This window comes from Dromiciops gliroides, chromosome 3 (assembly GCF_019393635.1).
Source record: "Dromiciops gliroides isolate mDroGli1 chromosome 3, mDroGli1.pri, whole genome shotgun sequence".
Classification (NCBI taxonomy): Eukaryota; Metazoa; Chordata; class Mammalia; order Microbiotheria; family Microbiotheriidae; genus Dromiciops; species Dromiciops gliroides.
Genome location: NC_057863.1, coordinates 399942288 through 399963693, shown reverse-complemented (window position 1 = coordinate 399963693; position 21406 = coordinate 399942288). Strand labels below are relative to the sequence as shown.

The 21406-nt window shown below is 41.0% G+C and overlaps 1 pseudogene; it reads right to left on the bottom strand.

Moving 5' to 3' along the window:
• Positions 1 to 19960: 19960 nt before the first annotated feature.
• LOC122747676 lies at positions 19961 to 20999 on the bottom strand (annotated as a pseudogene).
• Between the last annotated feature and the right edge of the window lie 407 nt (positions 21000 to 21406).

Below are 21406 nucleotides of genomic sequence, written 5' to 3'. Positions count from 1 at the left end.
ATCATGGATGGTCATTAGCCAGTTTATTGTCTTTAGACAGGAAAGATGGGGTTGAAAATCTAATCTGAATGTCTCCATTTCCATTCATTACAATTTTACTAAAGATGGAAAACAGCTGGTTTCCATCCTCATTATCCAGAAGTGTGTTACAGCAAAGATAGAGGTGTGTGCAATGGCACAACTAAGAGCCAAACTCTATGCAAGAAATCTCTGTTTTAACAAATTGAATTCAACATGTGGTATCCTTCTACCCCCACCCTCACTGCCATTTATGCCTTTAGACAACAAGCACTAAAGGAACCAGAGGCTATGGGAAAACTTTGGATTCTTCGTCTCTTTTACATTTTGGCTACTTCTCAAGGGGAAGAAATGGAGGTGAGGCAGGGAAGAAACCCTCATGGGGTTTACTGTAGTTGAAGGGCTGTCAGTTTTGAGGGAGGCAGCCATTTTGAACAATATCTGCATAAATTACAGTTGTTAGAATAAATAGACTCACTGTTTGAAATAATGTTGTTTTCATTCCAAATAGCAAAAACACTCAGTCTTAAGAGCAGAGGAAAAGGGGCAGCTAGGTGGCACAGTGGATAAAGCACCGGCCCTGGATTCAGGAGGACCTGAGTTCAAATCCAGCCTCAGACACTTGACACTGACTTAGCTGTGTGACCCAGGGCAAGTCACTTAACCCCAATTGCCTCACCAAAAAAACCAAAACAAAACAAACAAACAAAAATTTAAGGGCAGCTAGGTGGCGCAGTGGATAAAGCACCAGCCCTGGATTCAGGAGTACCTGAGTTCAAATCCGGCCTCAGACACTTACTAGCTGTGTGACCCTGGGCAAGTCACTTAACCCCCATTGCCCTGCTAAAATTAAAACAAAAAAAATTTAAAAAAAAAAAAGAGCAGAGGAAAGAAGGAAGTATAACTATTTACAAAGCAGAAATCAGGCATTGCACTTTGGGACAAACTCTCTAATAAGGGCACGGGAATTTATTTTCACAAGGCAAAGAAAAGCTTATTTTTCTGAAGTAGGATGGCAGCTTTAAGAATGTAATGAGATGCCCCTGCTGAGTGCAGATGAATTCTGACTCTTCAGCACTGCTATTCAAGTCTCTACTTATGCTATTTCCCTGACCTTTCATTGAGGGACCACTTGATTTTTGACTGCTTCTGGCCACCCATACTCTGGGTCTTTGTTGGAACACAAGATTTAAGCTTTCTTACTTGGGAGAATAAAATATGAGAAGAAAAAGGAAGACCAGATGGGCATATAAGAGTTAATAGGCGGGGGCGGCTAGGTGGCTCAGTGGATAAAGCGCTGGCCCTGGATTCAGGAGTACCTGAGTTCAAATCTGGCCTCAGACACTTGACACTTACTAGCTGTGTGACCCTGGGCAAGTCACTTAACCCCCATTGCCCCGCAAAAAAAAAAAAAAAAAAAAGAGTTAATAGTGGTTTAAGGGACTTCTTCTGATAGACCAATCTTTTACTGACTGCTGATGCCAAAGCATAAAGATTTGGAGAATGTTGGATTGTTCAACCCCCAAAAATGCCAAGATACTAAACTCATGTTGTCTCAATGGACTCTGTCTCATTACATCACAGATAATGAAAGAGCATCAGTTAACATCTACAGGGAGGAAAGACCTTTCAGTAGATTCACAATGTGCTTCCATTAAGCCTTCTATTTCCAAAGCTAAATGCTTTTTAGAAAAGAGTTTTGTCTTGTTTGAGGCTTTTAGCACGATAAATTGAGTTTGCAAGACAGACTTCTACACGTGAAATGCAAACACACTTGTGAAATGCAATTTCTATTTGCTCGCAAGATTTGTTGTTGTTCAGTTGTTTCCGTCATGTCCAACTATTCATGACCCCATTAAAGGTTTTCTTGGCAAAGATACTGGAGTGGTTTGCCATTACCTTCTCCAGCTCACTTTATCGATGAGTAGACCAAGGCAAACAAGGTTAAGTGACTTGCCAAGGTTCACACAGCTAGTAAATATCTGAGGTCAGATTTGAACTAAGGTCTTCCTAACTCCAGGCCTGGCACTCTTTCCACTGTGCCTCCTAGCTGCCTTCAAAGATAAATGAAAGGATTTTATATAGCAGGCTTCAGGTAAGCCCCTCCCCATTATTCCTGGGAAAAATCTAGGATGCATGGAGAGAAAGCGACATGATTCCTGGGAAAAAAAGGAAAGGAACCTGTGGATCTCAGAGAAGAGTAAGATAAACCAAGCTGCATGGAGACCTGGAGAGAGGCTTGTGAATTCACATGGCTTCTATAGGGAACCACATATATTGAGGAGATGAGACTAGATGGAGAACCCAGAAATGAAGAGAAACTCACAGATAGAGCCTCAACAAGAGAAATGGAGCCTTGATGAAAACCATTATGGCAGTGAGAGGGACATAGGGATATGACCCTCCACTGAGATGGAAAGTGCTTCTGCTTCGGCCTAGTGATCTGATCTCAAAGTCTTAAAGCCCCTTAAAGCCCCCTATTTCCCTCTCTCTGTGTTTTTTCTCTAGAGAGAGGCAATAATGGGAAGCTACTAACCCCTTTCTAAATATAGGTATATCAACTTAAAAATTGCTTCATAGGGTCTACACCGAGATATTATGTAAATGTGATAAATTGTTGCTGAAACAGGAAATTTTGCAAAATAACCTATGGCTGAACCCCTGAGGTTGGGGCACTCTGACCCAGGATAGGGACTTATCGCTGAACATCCCAGGAGAGAGATTTATTGCTGAACATATAGTATTAACCCAATTATCGCATTTTGCTCAAATTAGATGTCTGTAAAGAGTATAAAAACTGCCTGGTTTCCTAATTTCAGTGTGTCACACCTCCTGGTTGTCCCAGTGAGTGTGGTACACCTTTCTTTTGAAAGAAATAAAATCAGTGTTTTGGCCTCCTTTCTCCTCAAGTCTCGATTCCAGGGGTCAGTGGGTATACTTCCCATCCCACTCAGCAGGAAGCCTGAAGAGATAGAGACCAGGGAAGAAGATAACCAAGTGAATAGAGGAACAACAAAATATGGGGCCTGGCCATGGAAGAGTAACCCCAAACCTTGCTCTAGGTTGCTACCGTGAGTGTTGATTTGTGAAAGTCTGAGGGGAAGGTTGACTCTCACAGAGTAATAGAGATTTAGAGCTAGAAGAGACCTTAGAAGCCATCAAGTCCAGCCCTTTCATTTTATTATAGATTAGGAAACTGAGACTTGGAAAGGTTAAATGACTTACCCAGGGTCATGCGACTAGAAAATATCTGAGGCAGGATTTGAACCCCATATCATTCCTAACTCCAAATCTGGTGCTTTATCAACTTTACCTTTGGTCTTTCCTATAACAAAGTTAAATCTCACCAGGAGGAAGCTAGGTGCATAGTGGACAGAGCATTATGCCTGAAGTCATGAAGACCTGAGTTTAAATCCAGCCTCAGACTCCTACTATCTCTGTGACCCTGGGCACTGGGAAACTGCTTCAGTTTCCTCATTTGTAAAAGAATAGCATCTACTTCCCAGGATTGTGAAGATCAAAAGAAATAATATTTGCAAAGTGTTTAGCCCAGTGCACAGCACATAGAAGTTGCTTAATAAATAATATATTTCTACCCAGGAGAGGAGGATTGACTGCCTGGGAACCTCAAACCATGTAGGGTAGAACTATATGTAGGGAGAACAAAATGTAGGGGTGGGAGGAGTTCTCAAATGTGGAGAAGGAAATGACAAACCCCTTCAGAATCTCTGCCAAGAAAATCCCAAATGGGGTCACAAAGAGTCAGACACAACGGAAAAAACAACGAAGCAGCAAAAAGTTTTCAAATTGAGGAACTAGATTTTAAAAGCCAAAAGAAGACAATGTTTTAGTTTTCCCACCCTCTCGACCCATAATTATGCCAAGATTCTCACTTCTACACCATAATAACCCATGATAGAACTTCCACTCTTAAGCAAAGGTTCTCTATAAGTCAACTTACAGGACTAGACTTCCACTGCTAAATACCTGTTGGAAAGATGTTTTACATTAGGAAATGTTTTACTTTATAAAAGTATTCTTCAGAAATTGTCTTTCAAGCAAAAGGGTACTTTAGGATTTAACCAAAAGATCCTCCCCACCATGAGTATTTCATGAAATAAGAAGGTTGGAATAGTAGATGGAGCACTGGACCTTGAGTCAGGAAGACCTGAATTCAAATCCAGCTCAGACACTTACTAGCTGTGTGACCCTAAGCAAGTAACTTAACCTCTCTCTCCCCTCAGTTTCCACAACTGTAAAATGGGGATTTTTAGGATCAAAATATGATAATAGTTATGAGGCACTTAGCACAGTGCCTAGTACATCATAAGCACTATATAAATGCTAGCTACTATTGTTATTGTAATTATTATAATATTTAATTCATACTTTTTTGATGAATTTAACAATCATCCACAAATAGAAACATTACAATACAATATACAAAGAACAAAAAGAGGATAGTATATGAAACAGCTCTTGTTTTGCACATTTTGACTGTATTTAAATTTCAAAAGATAAAAACAAAATTGCTATTTGTTTAGCTCTCCTAAATTTCTTTTTAGCTCCTGTGTGTGGGTATGGGTATGTGTGGGTTTGTGGGTGTGGGTGGGTGGCTTCTTCTTGTGGTTTGTTCTGGTTTTTGATGCTTTTTTCTTTTTAAAAAATTTCTTCTCTATAACTATCCACTAACCCAGTGGAAGTCCTCTCTTATAGCAAATGTTATCCCTATTTTTTCAGGAACATTTATGTCTATGTCTCTTAGGTAAAGTAGGGGACCTTGACAGTACAGTGCATGAGCTTAGGGACGGTGTGGGCTAAAGCTAACTTGAATTGACTCAAGAGCCATTTGTTAAATAATTTTCTATGGGAGCATTGCAAGTACACCTTGAAAATCAAAGTTGACTTATTGTTCTATTGATTGTCTACACTTAAGAAAGTGATGAAGAAAATGTTAATAGCATAGATTAAATGGAAAAGTGGGTTCTACACATGTTTTTGTTTCTGGTTTGTTGGGGTTTTTTGAGATCCAGTTCCTAAACATTTACCAGCATACCACTGCCTTAGGGGCAGATGTTGGAGCTATGAAACTGAGACCCAGACATCTTCTGTTTGTTGTCTCTACAACCCGGGTTAACTTTTTTGTATGATGAACCACTTTGGCAGTCTAGTAAAGCCTATAGACTCCTTTTCAAAATGTTTTTGAATGCATAAAGTAAAATACATTGTATTACAAAGGATACCATTTATAGTGAAATATAATTGTCAAAATTGTTTCCACCCAAGTCCGAAGACACCCTGAAATCTGTTCCTAGACCCCTTGGGAGTCTGAGGGTCCCTGGTTAAGAACTCCTGCTCTATGGCCTCAGATTTCCTAACCTAACTCTCCTCTTCACTTCAGTGTCATTCTGTGGCTGGTTGGCTCAGCTGTTAAGCGCTTGTAGCTAATGAAACCCAGGTCATGAGTTCAATCCCCAAGTGAACCAATTAGTTTTCCTTTGTTCCATTCGTGGTCACAGGCAGCAGCCCTAGACCCGACCATCTGGCAATGCCATGCCCTTGGTTTCAAGAGAAACTGGGCAATAGAGTGTGAATGGCTGAGTGAAAATCTACCCCTGGTACTAGAAGGACAGCTCACTTAAAGATCAGTAATAGTGTCCTGCATGAAGGGTAATAATAGTCAAACACCCAATGAAAAAGACAACATCCCTCAGGAGAAGCTAAACTTTTGATCTACTTCAAGAATAAGAAGGCAAGGCCCCAGATTTGTCATACTTCTAGGACCAGCCCTTAGCCCAGTTGCAAAGTAAAAGAAGTTTATTCAGCATTCTCCCCCTCCCCTTTCTTTATTCTTCTCCTCTGACTCAGCACTCCTTCTCCCAGGTACCCAGTGCCCTGGTGTTGCCCTGTGACAGTTAGGATACCACATTGTGCCACTTTTTCAGACCCTTATCTTCCCTTAGCAATGTATCATGCCCTAAACTCATGGTTCCCAAGGTGTTGGCCCTGGACTATTTGGAGGCTAGGGGAGACAGCCCAGGCAGTTATTGCAAGGGTGGGGGTGGGGGTAAGGGTCTGAAAAGTAATCTGGGCATCAAGCATTGCCATTTGATCTTTATTTAGCTTATTTAAAAAGTGCAAAACAGAACCAGCCATCTCATTAAATGACTCAATATAAAAAAATAAGCACATACCTTCTGTAGAGCGAATCAATGCCTCAAATATACATGTATTACTATTTTAAAATATATGTAAGTGCTATTGTGATGAAAAAGATAAAAACTCATTTAAATGCTTTACTGGATTCATAGTAGTTTTTAGTCATTATATCTTGTCTCAGTGAACAGACACAAATGGTGCAATCATTATCCTCTGGGGATGGATGAAACTTTTTTATGCTAAATAGGAGTTGTTTTCTACAAAAATCGGGGAGCTACTTTTGTAGGCCTACCTTTGTTCTCCCCTTCCCCCAGCCCTCTTCTCTCTGCCACACACCCAATTCACCCTCTTGTCCCATTTCCTCAGGGCCCTGCTATGGAATCTGATAAACTAATTCAAGTTAATGGCTGATAACCTCCAAGAGAAAGCTCAATTACCCAGGAGCTTCAGACTGACAAGCATCTGGTTTAGAATTTTCCTATAGAATTAATCAATCCATCAAATTAACCAACAGGTCCTTTATCAAATGGCTACTCTGCTAGGTGTTCTGGGAGATGCAAAAGGAGAATAGGACACAGACCCTTATATAAAAGAACTCAAGATCTTACTGGGGAAATGTCTATTCCCACTGCTCCTGATCTCACCACTCTAACTAGCTGGTCTACTCATTGTTACTCATATTTCCACTTCCCTGACTTCCACATGCGATTCCCTCTGTTTGAAGTAGCCTTCCCCTTCCTTTCTTCTCAACTCCTTCCCATCCTTTAAGGACTATCTTAAATCCTATTTCTTCCATGAAGCCTGTGATGGATGAAAGTGATGGAGAAAATGTGTTATGCAGATTAAATTTAAAAGTATGTTATGCTTTCATATTTTTTTAAAGAGCCAGTGGTTAAACATGTACCAGTACACCCCAAACTGCTGGTTCCCAAGACATTTTTAGAATGTTTACAAAGTCAAAACTATTTTCATAATTCTATTAAGATGTTTTAAATTCTGTTAACCTGGAAATTAAGGAAACAATCAATATAGGAGAAATTAGGTCTTTAATGGGGGCAGAGAAACTATAGCCTGTGGTATTGCAAAGCTCAGAAGCTAGGAATACCCAAAGATGAGGACAGAGTTTTTATGGTGTAACAGAACAAAAAGGGAACCAAAAGATTGCTCCAGAGTGACATATAGCTACTTAATGTAAATGAACCTTTGACAAAAGAAATAATAGAACTGCTCCTAAGTTAAGTATAGGCGTAACTGACTCTGAATAGAAACTTCTTAATGTAGGTGGACTACATACACTAGACAAGAGAAGAAGCTTAACAGTTTCCACATGCCCTGCCTTTGGTGCATCCTTGGCATATCTTGGTTAGATAGGATCACCAACACAGAAGTGCTCCAACTGCACGCAACTTCCGAGCATCTACATGCTACTGAAACAAAGATGGCTGCGCTGGCTCGGTCATGTGTACCGCATGCAAGACCAGCGCATTCCTAAAGACCTATTCAATGGCAAGTTAGCCTCAGGCCAAAGACCTGCCCCCCCCCCCAGCTTTGCTACAAAGATGTATGCAAGCAAGACTTGAGGGCTCTGGGAATAGATATCAGCAGCTGGGAGGAGATGGCCAAGGACGGTGCCTGATGGAGTTCAGTACTCAGGAGCAGCTTGCACGCAGCTGAGATGGGCCTCCAAGCTCTGGAGGAAGAAAAACGAATGAGAAGCAGGAACTGATGGGCAACGGAGAGCACAGTTTTCTGATGTCCTCGTTGCAGCAGGAGCTGCGGCTCCTGTATCCGACTGCACAGCCACACTGTGGCCTGTGGCTCTTCAAGGTGCTGATCCATGGTCTTCTGCGACTGGCAGAAGCCTACTACTAATGTAGGTGGACCCGTTTTATATAATAACAAAGTCCAGGGAGTAAGGTAGGGAACATTGGGAGGGGATAAGTTGCTTGGGGGATGGTAGGGGAGGTCCATAAGTCCATCAAGAGTCTGGAAATGACAAAGACAGTCAGCCCCAGGCAATTCATTTGCCTGGGAAAGAGGGGACTGGGCGGGGAATCAGTTCTCAGTAAAATTTGCAGTTCTCAATTCTAATATGGTAAACACCAATAGATATAACCCACACAAACAAAAGCTTTGGAAAGAGGAACCCTTCGATAATTTTCAGGAGTTTAAAGGGCTCTTGAGATCAAAAACTTGAAGAATCACTTGGCTATGCCTTCAGAAGAGAGAGCATTCTAAACAAGGAGAAGACCAAGATCAAAATCAGAGATGGGAATAGGCCTGTTGTGTTAACAGTACTGCCAAGTGTATGAGAAGAAAGCTTTGAAATGATATTGCCAAAAGAAAAGGTGTTGAAAGATGCATCACTTCTATGTTATTCCTTGAACTCCCGAATGTGCAGGGTCCCTGCTTCTTTCTCCCAATGCCCTTGAGTTCCTTACAACTCAGATCTTACTCCTTCATCTCTAAACTCTGACCCTGTCTGGGTATGGCCGAATGGACTGGCCAATCCAAGCCTATGAGAGCCTAGATCTCCAGACAGTCCTGACTTGTAAACAGGAGCTTCTAACTGTATCTGATTCCATTCAACAAACCAGATAGCATTGCCATTCAGCTCAATTCAACAAGCTTTTATTATGCAACTCCTGGGTACAAGGCCCTGTGCTAGGTGCTGGGCGCAAAGACAAAACAGACTCTGCCCTCAAAAAGTTTATGTTGTACTAGGGACTACAAGGGGTAAACAGATATGTAATTTATAAGATAATCTGAAAAGGGAGAGGATGAGAGGAATCAGAAAAGGCTTCTCCCCTACTTCTAAAAGTAGAGAAAGCTCTCAGTCAAAACATTCATCCAAGATACTCACCCATCCTCTCTCTCACTCCTCCAAGCCTTAGCACCTTGCCTGTCTCCCCTCCACCCTCGTCATCCCCCACCCCCTTAGGGAACTGGTGATGCCAAGCACTGTACATCATTAGAACTGCTGTCACCATCCTCATTAATACTGAACTCATTACTGTGTAAATTACATTGGAATGGCTTGATTAAGAAAAGGATAACAGAAACCTAAATTATTCTCCTTTTGGATCAAATGGCAGCATAAATATTTTGTGTCACATCATGAAATATATTCTGAATTTGAGCATAGGCAATTACTGGAGGAGATGCAAAGGATTAACAAACATTTTGGTGAGTTAAGCCCTGGAGCTCTAAGGGCTAAAGCAACATCATCCATCCACCTATGTGCAAGGAAATAGTCTTTTTTTTTTTTTTAAGTGAGGCACTTGGAGTTAAGTGACTTGCCCAGGGTCACACAGATAGTGATTGTTAAGTGTCTGAGGTCGGATTTGAACCCAGGTCCTCCTGACTCTAGGGCCAGTGCTCTATCCACTGTGCCATCTAGCTGACCCTGGAAATGGTCTTTAAATGGGGCATATACAGAGGCTGTTTGATTCCTAAATATCAGTCCATCTGGTTGTGAAATGAAAGTCTGAAGCTGGTATCAGGGAGGACCTCCCAGCTCTGACAGAAGGCTGAATATATGGTAGTATTTCCAAATCGGGTAGGAATGGCTTTAAGAATCTAATGGAGCAGCTAGGTGGTACAATGGATAGAGCACTGGCCCTGGAGTCAGGAGGACCTGAGTTCAAATCCAGCCTCAGACACTTGACACTCACTAGCTATGTGACCCTGGGCAAGTCACTTAACCCCCATTGCCCCCCCCCCCCAAAAGAGAGAAAGAGAGATCATGGAAAACTTCTGAGAGCAATTTCATTCAGGTCAGATGAGGTTCTTCCTAGCTTTACCATTTTGTGTTTCTGTATTATTCACTCCAAATCTCATTTTATTTTATTTTATTTTATTTTTTGGTGAGGCAATTGGGGTTAAGTGACTTGCCCAGGGTCACACAGTTAGTCTCATTTTATTTTATTGTGGTTTAACTTTCTAGAACATATAAGTCACTTCCTTGTCTTAGTCAATACTATCTAGTAACTATAACTGACATTTTGGGCGAAAGTGTTTGGGGATCTTGCACAACAGAGTCGTAATTCTGAAAATAAGTTCTTTTTGTTCTTATTATAAATATTATTATTATTATTAGTCAACATTTATATGGAACTTTATGGTTTTCAAAGTGCTTTACAAATACTATCTCTCATTTTACCCTCACAACAATTCTGTGGGGTAAATTCTATTATCTCCATTTTACATATTAGGAAACTAAGGCAGATGGAGGTACATGATATATCTAGAATCACAAACCTAGTGTCTAAGAAAGGATTTGAACTCCAGATTTCTTCACTCCAAATCCTTCACTCTTATCCCATTGTATGTAAATATAGGTGATTCATAATGAATGTAGACTAAACTCAGAATAACCTCTGAAAGTCAGTGGGTTTGGGATTTTGTGGTTTGGATTTTTTTTAATTAAGCAAGTTAATTGCCCTTGGGAATCAGAAGACCTATATTGAATCCCAACTCTACTACATTCTGTGTTAGTTCCAGGCAGGTAAACTATTAAGCCTCAGTTTTCTCATCTGTAAAAATAAAACTAATAGTTCCTTTCTTGAATTCTTTTGAGGATCTAATGACAAAATAGGTAAGAAAGTGCTTTGTAAATGGCTAAGTTCTATCCAAATGCATGCTCCTGATTGCTATTCTCATTGTAATTTTTTCATTCTTTCCATTTATTTGTTTCTTTTTATTCAAAGTATTACATAGAAAAAAAAATGTTGAATCTTTGGGGGGGGGGCAATGAGGGTTAAGTGACTTGCCCAGGATCACACAGCTAGTAAGCGTCAAGTATCTAAGGCCTGATTTGAACTCAGGTCCTCCTAAATCCAGGACCAGTGCTTTATCCACTGCACCACCTAGCTGTCCCCAATCTTTCAATCATTTAAGTTCTGACTAATCAAGATTTTACTGGGATGCCATAGCCAGGACAGCTCTCAGTATAGACAGGAAACTTAGGTTTCCTCAGTGACATCTTTGGCTCCAGAAACTGACAGTCATTTATTTGCCTTTCTTCTGCTTTACATGTTGGAAGTCTTTGTCATTACCTTCATCCTAAAGTCCTATTCTAATCTGGGCTCCAACCTTCCTAGAAATCTTAGCCCAACCTTGATTCCAACAGCCTGAGTTGAAAATGGGGGCCCCTAGGTGGCAAAGTGGATAAAGCACCGGCCCTTGATTCAGGAGTACCTGAGTTCAAATCCAGCCTCAGACACTTGACACTTACTAGCTGTGTGACCCTGGGCAAGTCATTTAACCCCCATTGCCCTGCCCCCCCACCCAATAGCTAAAAAATGGCTCACATTTCTGTGGCACTGCATGGTTTGCTGATTGCTTTCCTCAAAACAATCTTGTGAACTAGGGAGTTCAAGTATACCCATTTTGCAGATGAAGGATTTGAGGCTCAGAAAGGTTAAGTGATTTATTCAAGTTCAAATAGCTAGTCAGTGACAGATTAAGCCTCAGAAACAGATCTGCTTATTACCACTACAATTCTCTTGGCAATAATCAACATCAAAAACCAATCAATATTGAAAAGATTGCTTTTGGCATCATCTTTAGAGGATTTAGCAAAGAGACTATTGTTCTTCAGGCTAAATTCCTGCTTTAGGACAATTTTGCTTCTCAGAGATATTTATCCAAAAGGGATAAACACCTGTTTATTCTTCAAGTGCTTTACTGGAAGCACCTGACTTCTGAGAGAATGTATAGAAGAGAAGATATAGAAGTACTGAGGTCTAGACCTCATAGAGAGTAGGTGCAGTTTCTCCTCATCAAAGGATTTGCCTGAAAACAAGTAACTATTGTTATATTGGTATGAGCAACAATGCAGCCCCACATAAGAAGAGATCCAAGGAATAGATTGAAAAAGGAGTAGATATGTGTGTATATGCGCATGTTGTTAGTTCTCCCTACACAATGTGCATAGATGAGTACGTGTGTGCATGCCTGCATACACACACACACACACACACACACACACACACCCCAAGCACTAGCTTTAAAAAGTGGTGTCATTGGGGGCAGCTAGGTGGTGCAGTGGATAGAGTACCAGCACTGGAGTCAGGAGGACCTGAGTTCAAATCTGGCCTCAGACACTTAACACTTAGTAGCTGAGCAAGTCACTTAACCCCAATTGCCTCACCTAAAAAAAAAAAGTGGGGTCATTTAATTTCTGTCCTCAGTTTCCTCATCTACAAAATGAAGGGGTTGGATCTGATAACCTCTAAGGTCCTTTTTTGTTTTGGGGGGTTTTGGGGTGGCAGGGCAATGAGGGTTAAGTGACTTGCCCAGGGTCACACAGCTAGTAAGTGTCGAGTGTCTAAGGCCTGATTTGACCTCAGGTCCTCCTGAATCCAGGACCAGTGCTTTATCCACTGTGCCACCTAGCTGCCCCCTAAGGTCCTTTCTAAATGAATTCCTACAATCCTACAATCCTGTGGGATCTCTAAGGGAGCCTGCCATATCCAGAATCCAAAGGCACCCAAGTAAGGTTGGCTTCCTTAACCTCAGGAAGCCTCATTCTTTTATTTCCACAATTGTCTAGAAAAAAAGGAACTTCTAAAATTCCACAGGGATTTCTACTTTCCACCATTTGCCACATCTCACAAATCATACCTTGTCACACCAAGAAATGAGATTTGCCCTCCTCTGTGAGGCTTCTCCCTCTCCATTTCTTCATATCTCTCTGGATATTCAAGAGCTTGGTCCAAATTTTCCCAGATGTTTCCTGTGAGCTGGATAGAGAAGGACCAGCCAGAACTCTCTTTTCACCTCAGGGATGTGTTTCAGCCTAAAGGTTGTTGACTCTTCTCTTTTGTCCTTGATTCCATGTCACATAAACTATCTAATTTGATCTCCACTGTCACCCACAGGTCAAGTAGCTCTCAGCTGCCCACTAATTGTCTGTGTTTCTGATAAGCATTTTCCCCGTGCCTGTTTCTTCACATTTTTCATAGCCACATTTCACTGAACCCTCTGCCCCCTTCCTACCTTCAGTGAGTCCCTTGGTATTGTCTGTCCATATTGGGTTTCCAGCTTAGAATTCTCCACAAAGACGGCTGGCTCTATCTCTGCCTTGCTGCCTCCCTTCTCAGGCATTCTAATTCTTTGAGACATGATGGTTTTGAATCCTCTGGACCCTGAGACATGTAGCAAAAAACTTGGAGTTTGCTATTTCCTTTCCCTCTGGCTGCACTAGCAGATGCTACATGGATGAAACAGGGACTATTTCTCCAATTTATTCAAGTAGCCCAGATGGTACTTGGTATTTGGTATTTTGCTGCCTTTTATAGGTAGGTAGGTTGAAAGGAAATAATTCATAACCATTAGGGCTAGGGTCAATAGGATTTGCTTAACCCAGGGACAGGTGAGCCAAGTAGCAATGGCATCTGAAAGAAACAAAAAAGCACATACAAAAAAGGGCTTTGAAAGTCACTTCCCACTGGTCTCCTAACTCAGTCAGGGAGAAGAATCTACCTTTCTTAAAGGGTATGATGTGTGGATGTGTGTGTGTGTGTGTGTGTGTGTGTGTGTGTGTGTGTGTGTGTGTGTGTGTGTGTGTGTGTGTGAGGGTGAGAAGAGGGAAATAGCAAAGCCTGTGAGTGTAGTTCTTCCTACACAAAGGAAAGGACCAAAAGAAGGACCCAAGTTCTTGGAAATTTCCCCAGGCATAAAATGCCCTCTTCATACCCCAGAGGCAGAAATGAATCTGAAAATAAATGGAGTTATTTGAAACTCCTGATCCTCTTTCAACAGTTTCTTCTACAGAGGAGAATGGATTGCATTGAGCCATACTGATTTTTATCACGTCCTCCCTTAAAGGTACACATAGGGATGGAGGGGGAGGCAGCTAGAGTTGAAGTTGAATGGTCAGTGGCTTGGAGAGAGCAATTTCAGGAGGCAGAGGATCACTTTCCCACACACACTGATTTAACATCAGAAGTAGTTGAGTGTTGGCAGAATTTCAGCCATGATAGTACGCCCCAAGTGGATACAGTCTTATAGGCAGTGGCTGACAAGGAAAGCCAGTGACTGCAATTCAGACCAAGACCAGGGACAAGTGCTTCCCAAAACTTGCTGACAGTAGTGATTGAAAGCAAGCAAATATAAAACAGAAAAAGAACTAATACTGGTGATCTAGATGAGACCAGTACATTTGCCCTGGAAGCACAAGTGCAAGTTTATACTGTGTCCATGGCAAGATTATGATGGGATTGTGGAACCAAGACAATGCCTACAACCAATGTAGTGAAGAGTTTACTTGAGGCTTTCTTCTATGGGATTCAGATCCCACAGGATTGTCTATGCCCTAAGAGAACAGGAATCCTTTAGAGAGAACCTATTTATCTTTGTCCATCTATGGGGAATAGAAGTGAACCGAGTGTTTGACACAGAGTAGTAGGCTCACCACTGAAAATAGCCTTTCAGAATATCTGACCATGGGTTCTGCTGACTCAATACATGTCTCAGAGTTTCTATGCGCTCCTTTGATAGTAGAAAAGAGCACAGAAATGGATCTGGTTCTTTGAGATTATGTCTATGGCCACTTAGTGGTCAATTCATGGCAGGGGTTATTATCTTTATTGTTAAAGGATTTGTGTATAGTGACACAAAGTGCCATAATGACAGAATCTAGATGGATAATTGGGTGGGATCAGAAAGGAAGGATAAAAAAAACTTGTCGTAAGGCACAAAAATCTAGAGAAAGATGAATGGGGTATAGACTATATGGCATGTGAGGTCTCTTCCAGCTGTATATCTATGATTTTCAGTTCATCTGCAAGCTAGAAATTACTGTGTTTAGCACCTACAGGCATGTGCAAATTATCTGAGACAAACAATAATTTTCATACTTCATTTTGTGACAGCAATGGTCATATTGTGAGGCTTGATTCAGAACATCTGTACTTGACCAGATTAAACCAGATTGAGCAGCTTTCCCCACTTTTAGTTAGTTCTCAGTCAGTTGAGTACTAGATTTTGTGCAATAGGAATGAATTCTATTGTTCTCTTTTATTGTGTTTTTAATTCTGTAGTTTTAAGAATGGATATTACTGCAAAGAATGTATGGGGAAAAAAATGTAGCTTCTACAGATCACCCTTTGATTATATCGCAACAGCTACTGATTTGGGGAAGCCAAATGTTTCAAGGATCATTCAAACCCACAGTGAAATAGGACCTGTCACACCAAAAAACAAAGGAAAGTATGGTCAAAAACAAACAAACAAAACCAACAACAGTGGCAACAATTGCTACAAATCAGCCTAATTAATCCTCAGAAAATAAACAAAGACCTTCAGAGAGACCTGGAAGCTAGAGGGGTAAAAACCAATTGTTACTGGTTCATCTAGAGCAGGGACTTAACATGAGGTCCATAGATCCTCAAGGCATCCAATGATAGATTTCAGGGGAACCATAAACTTGAATGGGGGGAAAATTACTTTTATTTTCACTAACCTTTGGTTTTCTTTATAATCCTATGTGCCTTATTTTATGCATCTAAAAACATTATTCATCAGGCTGCCAAAGAGGTCCAGCACACAAAAATTTAAGAACTTCCTTATCTAGTGTGGCATGGACTTCCTGAAGTTGGAAGAACAGAGAGAAGACTAGTAAAAAAAATGTCAAAAGTTGCTATGATGAAAAAAAGGCTTGCCATGAGCAAGTACTAAGTACTTGATTGAGTACTTAGATTGAGTACTAAGATTGAGGGGAAAGCTGGAGGGGAAAGTAATTTTTACTGATGAAACTCCTGTTTTTCTTCTAGGCTATATTAAAAACTTTTATCAGAAAATGTACAGATAAACCTATGAGATCTGGGCATCTTCATTAGACTATAAAACATCCATCATACCAAAAATGTTTTAGGGATTTTTTTTTTACTTCCAGTGGGCCTACAAAACATTTCACCATTGTAAGAATGATGAATTCTGATTAATATACTAATATTCTAAGAAGTAGAATTGTGGTAGAATTACAGAAACTCCCAAAAAGAGTTGAAATAATGAAACACTACCTTGTACTATACCATACATCATGAAATATTAAGAAATGTATCCAAGAGATGGAGATCAACATGCATCTGTGTCTTGGGAATCTACCTCATATTAAGTTATGGGCTATACTCAAGGCTATACTTGGGGAAAATGGACAATTTGTCAAAAGTATGCTTAATATCCAATATTATATGTAGGATCAATGAACTTGCACCAAAATTTTATTAATTTAGTGCCAAATTATATAAAATAAATGATTTATGCAAAAGGTGGCATATTACATACTAAAAGTTTTTTTTTTTTTAATATGTCCAAGTTGTAAGGTTTATTGTATAAATCAACACATTTGGGGCAGCTAGGTGGTGCAGTGGATAGAGTACCGGCCCTGGAGTCAGGGAGACCTGAGTTCAAATCCGGCCTCAGACACTTAACACTTACTAGCTATGTGACCCTGGACAAATCACTTAACCCCAATTGCCTCACCAAAAAAAAAAAATAATAAATACATTTAATTATTTTACTTTGTCCCAGCTACTTTGCATACCACAGTAGGTAGCAAGAATCATGAGGTAAATAGGAATCTACCAAATCGTACATGATCCTCCTCTGAACTTAGGTGAACTCCTTAGATTATCCCAGCAACTCACTTTCCCATCAATGTTTGAAGGACCATTTTGTGCTGCTTGACCCCAGTACCAGTTCAAAAATTGCTTGTTATGACTGATTGAGCCAGAAGTCAAATTTATATGTTCTTGGCTACACCCATTCTCATTGCAAAACAAATGCTTCATTTCTGAGTCACTCCGCTTTTATTACACTCATATATGATGTGGCCAATTAGCTCAGGTCAATATTTCACTTTGCCAATTAGCTCAGGTCAATAATTCACTTTGCCATGGATATGATATACCCCTAGGGTGCTGCAAAGGGAAAGACCTGATAAGACCATTATGTTCCTCCAATTACTGACACCTCAATCTCCAGTCAATTTCCTGCAAATCTCTACCAGTGATTATCAGAGGAACCAAGTAAGGAAATGTGATTGGATCAATAGAAACCACACCCACTGTTTACTATCATGTTATGATGAAACAGAAGGTTCTTTATGTATTTTTAGCCCTTGGTAGACTTTTTTTGGTACCAACAGTCATGAGGATTTTTTCAGGTGCAAGGTTCTTTCCCCTTTCCATTCCTCCAATACTTCTATAACACAATGCATTCCATTTTTTTTTAAATTTTATTTTATTTTCACGGGCAATGGGGTTAAGTGACTTGCCCAGGGTCACACAGCTAGTAAGTGTTAAGTGTCTGAGACCGGATTTGAACTCAGGAACTCCTGAATCCAGGGCCGGTGCTTTATCCACTGCGCCACCTAGCCGCCCCCATTTTTTTTTAAATGCAAAACTACTTTACTACAGAATGGGAAAACCTCAGGGTATAAACTATATATAGATTAGGTGACTTACAGGCACAATATCTCAGTATAGAAACTAGCTTAACACGGCTCTAAGTTAACCAGACTAGTATTAGAGACTTCGTTGCTAGGTCAGCGTGCTTACTCCCTTAACCTTGACCTTTTTTATGCCCTAAGTCCAAACAGAAACTGCTTTCTCCATAGTCACCCAATTTATGAACTCTGTCCTTTCCAGGAATCCCATATACAGAAATCCTTGAACTATTTTTCCTGTCTCCAATTCTCTAGCTTTCAATTCTTCTCTGGTGCCCACTCCGAACAGTCTCAACCAACTCATTCTACAGCCTGATTCCTCTGCTTTTCATGTTCCTGGGGTTCTTCAAATCAGACCTCTTCCTCTAATTTTGGAATCCAGTTCTAAACTGTTACTTATCTGGTCATGCCCATCATGGGAATCACATTCAATTTATCTTAACTCAAAACAAATATTTGCATTTCCAAAGGCCAATTTACACTAAAAATCATTCCTGCTCCAGTCAGACAAAAGAATGCTCTCAAAACCATATATATTAGGGAGAGACAAGTTTTCATAACAGTTGTTAAAGGAATGTTAGTAGCATCAAGTTCCTATATGATGTAAAAAACACAATATTAGTAGAGTGAAACCATCACAGCCCCACATCGTGATTCAGCAATTAGAGTGATGGACTCAATATTTAACTTCTGAAATCACCAGCAAATCACCTTAACTTCTCAGAATCTCAATTTCCTTATCTGTAAAAGAAATATTACCTACCTCATAGAGTTATCATAAGGAAAGCACTTTGTAAATCATAAGACACTATATAGGTATGAGCTATTATTGTCTTAAATCATGTGCAATTATTCATTAAAACATTTCCAAATATCCATTTTGTGGAAAGCATACATATATGCAGAGGAGGAAGGATTGCAAAATTTCTCCTTCCAGTGAGACAGAGGAGTTCTCAGCATTTTCCACTCATTCCCCACCAGTTCTCTTATCCCGGATACTGAAGAAATACACATAAGATTGGCTGGGTTTTCCTGCCAGTCTTCAGATCTGAAGATCTCAAGAGAAGATGGAATATGGAGAGAGCCTCAAAGGTAGCCCTGAGAGAAGAGTGTGGGCCCTGAGTACAAGACAGGAAGTCAGTCATCAGTTAGTCTTTATCAAGAGCCTACTATGTGAGAAGGGTTCCAAAACAAAAATGATCTCTTCTCTCATGGAGCTCACAGTTCGATGGGAGAGGCAACATGCACACAACTATGTACAGACAAGATAAATAGAAGCTAAACTGGGAGTCATATAAGAGAGCAGACACTAAGCTTACGAAGGACTGGGAAAGATTTCTTGTGGAAGGTGGGATTTTAGCTGAGACTTGAAGGAAAAGAGGGAAGCTAGGAAGCAGGAATGAAGAGGGAAAGAATTCCAGGCATGAAGACAGCCCGATCAAATGCACGGAGTGTCTTGTGGGAAGAATGACAAAGAGGCCAGAGTCACTAGATCATCAAGTACTGGGGGGTGGGGGGGGGGGAAGGCAGGGAGAGGAAGGTCTAAGAAGACTAGAAGGGTAGGAAAGGGTCAGGTTATGAGGCCATAAAAAGCCAAACAAAAGGTTTTGTGTTTGATCATTGGAGGCATTGGAGGTTTGTTTGTTTGTTTGTTTTTTAGTTGAGGATGATATGATCAGACCTACCTTTTAGGAAAAGCAATTTGACATTTGAGTGGAGGATGGATGTGAATGGGGAGAGACTTGAGGCAAGAGAAACCAACAAGCAGGCTCTAATGATGGTCTAGGCACAAAGTGATGAAGGCCTGCACCAAGGTGGTATAGTGTCAGAGAAGAGAAAAGTCGGTCCATGTCTAAAAGTGTGATGTTTCTGAAGGCTGGATGTTTTCAGGAAGGTGAGGGGCTAGCAGAACTATGTTTAGAGAAAGAGAGCTACATTGAAGTTGGGTACCAGGGCAGAGCAAGACATGGGAGCCCAAGACCATGGCCAGCACTGAGCATCTCTTGGAATGTGCTTAAATGAGTTTTCAGATCATACATGAAAGGGAATTTCATTACCTTATAGTCATTTCTCTCTCTCTCTCTCTCTCTCTCTCTCTCTCTCTCTCTCTCTCTCTCTCTCTCTCTCTCTCCCTCCCTCTCTCTCTGTGGGGCAATGAGAGCTAAGTGACATGCCCAGGGTCACACAGCTAGTAAGAGACAAGCGTCTGAGCCATAATTTAAAGAGCCATAATTTATTTTTATTGAGAGTACATCCTCTCCCAACAACACCCAAAGTGCCTTACCCTGCCCTCCTAGACCCCCTTTCCATTTATGTCTAACACCTTGGTCACGTCTGACTTTTATACATCTTCTTTGCCATTTCCAGGAAGATAGATGAGGGCAGGGGGGATGAATGCTTCTTAATGAGCCCCATAAGTCCTCAAACTTGGTGAAAAGAGCAGGCAATAAAAGTTTCTCATAGACTTCCTTCACTTTAGCAACCTTCTCTGGATCTTTCTGTCTATAACTCTTCTCCAACATCTTTGCTCAGATGATGCCAACTGAAGGTACTTCACCACCAGCCAGCTGCATTTGTTGTCCTAGATGTCAGTGCCAGTCTTGCCAGTCACACTGGGGTCACCAAAAAGGTCAAGGTAATCATCCTGAATTTGAAAAAAATTCCCGCATTTCCAGAAGGATGCTCTTAGCGCTGGTGTGTTCCTTCTCCCCATCTATGCCTGCCATGAACACAGAAGCAGCAAATGGTAAGTAGAAGGAGTAGAAAGCCGTCTTGTATTTGATGATGGTCTTATATCTCTGCTCTGTGAATTTGGTAAGATCAACCTTGCTCTGAGGGGCTGTGATAAGGTCAAGGTTTTGGCCAATCTCGATCTGATAAGTGCTCTGTAGGAAGAGTTCAATGAGGTTCAGGTAATAGTGCTGCCCATGGCAGTAATGCTTCAGCAGGCGGTAGACACAAGCTTCCAACAACTTGGTATCATTGCTGGCATCCAAGCCAATGCTGGGCTTCTTATACCAGCATGGCTGTCCCTGGCCAGTAAGAGAAGCATCCATGATGTCATCTGTTACTAGGAAGAAAGGCTAGAGCAGCTCCACACACCAACCCATTGCAGACTGTCAGCATCCTGCTTTCGGGGTTCCACCAGCTCCTGGAATACCATGAACACTGACAAGCCTTGGTTGTATTTCCTCCCAGTGGCATTGTACTCTAGGATACAGTGTCTCATCTCCTTGAGCCTGGCTGTGGCATCTCCCACCTCAGGATGCTCCATCCCATCTTCTGTCAGGATCTTTACAATCTGGGAGAAATGCTAGACAAGGTCTTGCTTCTCTTGGGTAAAAACTGATTTTTGATCTCTGTTCATTCTGGTACCAGGATGCAGCCACAGTGGTCTCTTGGGGCACGGAGGGAGGGGCTGGTTTGTTTTTTTTTTTAACCTAAAACAGCGTCATGTAGTTTGATTACCCACTTATTCACCAGACTTGGCTTCAAATAATCCTTGGACATTTCTAAAAATCCATTCTCCACAGGCAAAGATTTCCTATCACTAAGGAAATTCTAAAGACTGTGCTATGGGCTCTGAAAGGCAGAAAATTCAGCATCTGGTGATAGACAGCAACATATTCCAATCTCTTTAGGACAAGGGAGATGAGTAACAAAGAGAACTGGGAAGGCATGTAACTGAGAGGAAGGGGGGGTGGAGTTAATTGAAGAGTTGGAATGTGATACTGAGACTGTAGCTAAAAGAATAGACTTTGCCTTTGACAGAAA